A 6,186-nucleotide genomic window follows, 5' to 3' on the forward strand; every position below is an offset into this window, starting at 1 on the left:
CAGTTTTGGTCCAAATACAACAAGAAATAAATATTCAGGCAGCAAACAACCCAAAACATAAAAATCAGAAGGACAGCCCCACAAGCCATGTAACTTGAAGCATCCTATATGTTTTTAATTCATTACTTTTTCTCTCTCAGTATCTAATTCTATTAAATCCTATTCAAATTAATATGCAAAACTTCAAATACTTCGCACCCCTCATTTAATAATAAATCACTGAAGCTCTAACTTTATGGTGGTTGTTTACAATTAATGTTGATTGCTTTCACTGAGAATGCAGAGTTCTACACTAACAAATAATCTTATTTTAAACAAAATTAGATATCAGAAAACAATCTGTATAAGGGATAGAACTGATTACAAAAATAGCAAAATTCAATAATTTAGTGACAAGAACATTCATGATTAATATATTCATTATTAAATGAAAGGACTACAAGGTGCAATATATTCAATGTATATTCAACCAGTATATATTCAATGGATGAGAGTTTTAGTGACTGAGGCACCTATCTTGGGTGCAAAGTTGGAAGGGGCACAACAGTTAAGGGAGTTGATGTTTTAAGTCCATAAAGTTCAGCGAGGACGTGGAAGAAATGTACATCTGAATAATTGTCTTGGGTGCAAAAAGATGAACTTCGAATAGCGCTTCGGGAGCAGAAGGATGCACTTTCAAATAGCTGCCTCAGGAACAGCAATGCCACCACAGTTCCCTGAAGTTTCAGATAAACAGCAGATTCACCTTTTTTGATGATGACTATTTATATAAAATAATAGCAATTCAGGTCAACGTGTGGATAATGGCTTCTAACATGAGAATAAGCTCAAGCCTAGTTGGCCTCTCGCTGGAAGAAAAGTCAATGTACCCCAGAGACAGAAACTAAATGAAGAAATGGATTCAATTCTCAAATTATTTCAATGGCTATATTTAAATATAATACTGCAAGCTTTACTACTATGATGGGCACTTATATACAATGCTGGAGTATACCATTCTGTCACATGATTCAATAATTAAGCTTAAAAATCATGAATCTGAACCGCAGAAAATAAATATCATATTTTTGGTAATTATATTAGAATCCAAATTGTCTACTGCTAGCTTTTCAAACGTTTTTTGGTTGCCTAACTCTTATGTAATGTAAGAGCTTCTACAGAAGCTCAAGTACTTTAAAAGAGGTAATAATTAATAATAAATTAGAAAACAGTAATATATCTGTACAAATTAAAAAAATCAATGATAAAAAATTAATGGGACATTTGGAGAAACCCAGAGTTCTGCAGAATACCTTGGAAATCCCTGCTCTATATAGTTCTGAAAATTGGACATTTCTTGATATATATTAAAATATTGTCAATATATCTCAAAAAACTTCATTACCTATACTTTTTTCTAAAATAACTTTTTTTCTATAATAATTACACAAATAATTTATCTCACTTTCTTTAAAAAAAAAAATAAATAAAAACTGAAAAGTCACCTCTCTAATTAAAAACGTCATGGAACCCTAACCCTAGGGTTCCACAGTAGTTTGAAAACACATGGCCTACTATACCATAAATAGTAACTAAGTTGTAAAAGTCTATATATATTTTTTGTCAATTTTAAACATGATTTTTTTTTTTCCTTTCTGATTTATTTACTGTTTCCTATGTTAAATACTTTTAATTTTTAAAAATCACTGCAGTGTTCTCCCCAGAAAATTTTGCTAGCTGGGTGGGGAAATGTAATACTCTGCATAGTATGTTCGAATTGATATTGATTGAGATCAGTGAGCAGTACCATATGGTATCACAAGAATTGCTTAAATTTTAGCCGGGCGGTGCACCCATTCGATAGGTCCTGGGGAGAACACTGTACTCAAATGACTGATGGTGAATGGAAACCAATACATGACTTTAAAATTATGAAAGCAGTGACATTTTTACTATACCTTTAGAGCAACATGTGGAGAGGCACTTGTAGATCTAAAGCTGGTTTTCCTACTCTTGAATACAGACATGCTTTACAATGAAGCAGCACATATAGCAGTAGTACTAGAAACAGAGGGTGATAGTGAGAGGAATACAATTTATTATACACACAGCAGATTAAATCAAGTTTTATTACTTTTGAAATAGCTACAGAAGGACAAAGTGCCAATGACTGGTTTGAGTATATGTTCAGTCAGTTTGTGAGAGCCAAATAAGGTAGCCATGTGCAATTTTAACAATGAGCAATCATAAGTTGTGTGTCTGGGAAAGCTTTTCTTATAAGACTTTTCCTTGTGAGAAAGTGTGTACACTGAAATTTCTCACAAGACAAGTACACAAACATTGATGTTTGTTCATCCTCCAAATTGTGACATCTAAGTGTATGAGTTATCAAAGTGGCATAAATGCACTGATTAGGATTGCAGGTCTAACTTTACTAATCATTCTCATTTTTTCTCATTTTCAGATTTTGTTTTTTCATTTTAATTTCTCCTGGTCTCTGCAAACTGGCCAAGCAGGCATTTCCCAAACCAACCACTGACTGTATTTGTGTGTGTCACCACGTGTAGCCAAAAAGATGCTATGCCTTTGCATCTACATAATCCTCGAGTTCCTTGGCAGCTGTTTTCATAACTCCTAAAAATGTTGACTCTACTACGTATTTACTAAAGAAGGGATTAACAACTGGAAAAAAATACTTATTTCATTCAAAAGACTATTCAGATTATAAACTACCAAAATCTGTGATCACAAATTTAGTATTCAACAATACTAGATAATAGCCAGCTCAGGTAAAAAAGTTTTTCTTTCTTTTTTTTTTTTTTTTTTCAAATTGTTTTACTTTTCTGTGAGCTGTTTTGGATCCAACATAAATCAACCAAGATCATAATAGAACCACTTCATTTATAAAATCAAAGAAAGAAAATGGTTGACTCACTAACTAATAAGTTTTTAATGTGACTTTTTATTCTTGAATACAGATATCTCGCAGTTCATGGCACTTCAATAAATTGGAGTGCTGTGCACACTGCAACAGAAATAGTATAATCTTAGGAGTACCAGCCTTCAAGATGTCCATAACCGAGCTGTGGTCAACTGAGCTACCTCAAATACTGTAGGTAGGTGACCATTCAAGGAAGTTTGGGAAAAAGAAAAATGCTGAAATTGTTATAGCCTAAAATATGAATGGTTCTTGTTGATTTTTTAGGTTTATTTAGTGGTCAATAATTTTAATAAATTCTCAAATAGCAGAGAGAGAGAAAAAAAAATTTTGATAAAAACTATTTCCTGGCATGATATAACATATTCTGATATATATATATATATATATATATATATATATATATTTTTTTTTTTTTACCTCTATTTATTACCTTGAAAATCCATGTTTAATCATATATTCACTGTATAACTCAATCCCCATCTTTACAGTAACACAGGAAGGATGTGGATCTGTAGAAATGGGTGCAGAGAAGAGGATGAGAGGAACAAAGGGGTGCTTCTATCAGGAAAAGCATCAGCTCTACAAATTCCAGCATCTGGAGACTAAGCACCTGCCATATCTGACAAATGTTTACGGCTTTGAATGAATTGAATAAGCCCAATGCACAATGAAGCCTTCCTCTTGTGTTTATTCTGCTATACACATAGTAGAATAAAAACAAATTTCATAACTTTTGGAACAGCTGGAGAAGGACAAATTGCCAATGATTTAGTATTAGCATTATTTGAGGCATATGATGCAAGAAAGCAAGCTTATACAGCATCAGCCAAAAAAAAAAAACCCCTTCCCATTTCACCCATCCGATAACTCCAAATATTTGTCTAGTTCAGCCTTGAATTTATTTAAACTATCAACTTCCACAACAACAGATGGAAGTTTGTTCCAGCAATCAACTACCCACTGGCTAAAGGCAAACTTCCGCACATCTATTCTATGACTGTCTTTCCTCAATTTAAATCTATGCACCCTCAGGTTCTTAATCTAAGCAAGCGGAAGTATCCCATCAGCATTGAGCCTGCTCAAACCATTCAAGGCCTTATACACCTCAATCAGATCACCTCGCAGGTGCCTAGTCTCCAGATGCCGCAACTTGCAGAACTTAAGCCTTTCTTTGTAAGTGCACCCCTTTGTTCCTCTCACCAATCTTGTTGCCATTCTCTGTACTTGTTCTAGCAACTCTACATCCTTCCTAAAATGAGGCCTCCAGACCTGTAAACAGTACTCAATTTGTTTGAGTATGCACTCAGTCAGTTTGTAGAGGCCAAGGATTCTTTTGCTTGCTCCTATCTTATCTTTGACGACACTAAGATTTCTAGACAATGTTACATATTTCTATTAGGAATTATCTTGATTTATAATCTCTCTTGGCATAAGAATGTCACAAATACTGATTCCTCTGCATGAAAAAAACTGGGTTTTCTCTTTCACTCTCGGCATTACCTTTTTTCTACACAGCTATTCACTGTTTTTAGCAAATCATAAATCTGCCAAACCATGGAATACTGTTCCCACATCTGAGATGGTGCTCCCAATGTGGCTTCTAGATTCCATTAAAAAAGACGGGTTAATTAATGACTCATCTCTAACAGTCTCTTCACTCTGTCTCATAGATATTGTTTCTGCTGCATGCATTTTGTATAGATAGTTCCATTGACATTGTTCTTCTGAATTGGCTTATATAATCCCCCCCATCTCTCTCTCTCTCTTCCAAAACAGTCCATACATGTGCCACAAGCAGCCAGCATCCTTTTACTGTCTAACTTCCAACTAATAGAACAATCATTTCTTCTTCCTTATTTCTCCCTTTGACTTCCGTTTTCTGGAACAACTTATATGTATTTCTTGAAAATTGTAATCTACAGAAATTCAAATCTAATGTCAATAAGTATCTTCTTTCATCTTCTCAACCTTAAACCCATGTACAGTACTAAGTACTATGGATTCTAATACCGCTTGTGCTTGGGGTTTTTATAAAACAAATTTACATCATTTTCAAGCATGTTCTGCAAATCCCCTTGCAAGTTGTGCGACTATGGATGAGACTTTGTTTCTGTCTGCAAGTGATGGGTCCATCACTTGCAGACAGAAACAAAGCAGCAGGTGTAGTGGTTTCCCACAACTACACCTTTAATACTCTGGTGAGTAAAACAGAACTTTGTAAATGCTAGAAGTGTGTATGTAGTTTTGTGTCATGTTCTGTTGTTTTTCTGGCTACTTGGCCACGGGGCACCTGGTGGGATTCCACATTGCCCGTACACACCACTAGGAGGTGAGCAAGGTAGTAAAGACAGCTTCTCTGGCTGGTCTCTGACAGGGTTGCCTGAGCTTCCTTTTTTTCAACCAAATTGAAAAAAAAAAAAAAAAAAAGTTAAAGAGTAGTAAGATATTTGAATTATATTTTACACAACAATAAAACCTTTTAAATAGTACACCACAACTGCTGAATTACATAATAATGAATAAATTTGCCAGTTCTGCCTGTTAAATGATAAGTCATACGTTACATGTAAGTATTCGTACTAAAATATGATTTGAACGACACAGCAAGGTTTGTTTAGTGTTAATATTTTATGTCGAGCAATATTTAGTAATGTTTATACCAGTGCATGTTACCTTAAAATGTAACCTGCAGCGTCCTATCTGATTGCTGTACAAGGGGTGCATTAATACTGAACAAACGTATTTTAAAAAATAAAATTTAATAATCATTGATATGCAAACCAACATACGTATAATGAAAGAGAATATTACACTTACAAGAACAGCAAGCTTTTCTAACTCTGGAAACTTCAGAATTATACGTGAGGAGCAATTAAAATGTTATTTACCTTGATTATTCGATTAGAAGTAAATTAAGTTGTAAATAAAATATGGTACAACAGCCTACGCATTTTTCTAAAGCAATAATCACACCCCAATTCCTGACTAAACATCAGTGTCTGTCACAGCTGAAAGAGCAGAATAAAATGAACTCCCTCTGGAGGATTTCTAAATAACTAAAATCTTAACTTTTTATTTATACACAGTATAAAAGATTACAGTATATTGTAATTTGTTTTTGTGAGGTAAGACTGAGGCGTAAAGTCAGAGACAAAATGCTTAACTACAAATTCTAAACATGTAGTGAATATGCGTCCTTTAATCACATTACTTGAGCACATTCATCATAGACCCTCTTCTCTCGATCTACAACAGATGCCTCACTG

The 6,186-nt window shown here is 34.1% G+C and overlaps 1 protein-coding gene across 1 annotated transcript in view; it reads right to left on the reverse strand.

Moving 5' to 3' along the window:
• The window catches only part of LOC150087392 (dynactin subunit 1-like), a gene marked incomplete in the record, with an annotated part of 260,166 nt that extends 254,248 nt beyond the window's left edge, over positions 1 to 5,918 (reverse strand). Inside the window, 2 exon segments of the mRNA XM_090372464.1 lie at positions 1,938 to 2,040; positions 5,738 to 5,918.
• Between the last annotated feature and the right edge of the window lie 268 nt (positions 5,919 to 6,186).

Source organism: Mastigoproctus giganteus, chromosome 4 (genome assembly GCF_048544385.1).
Source record: "Mastigoproctus giganteus isolate SK-2022 chromosome 4, ASM4854438v1, whole genome shotgun sequence".
Taxonomy (NCBI): Eukaryota; Metazoa; Arthropoda; class Arachnida; order Uropygi; family Thelyphonidae; genus Mastigoproctus; species Mastigoproctus giganteus.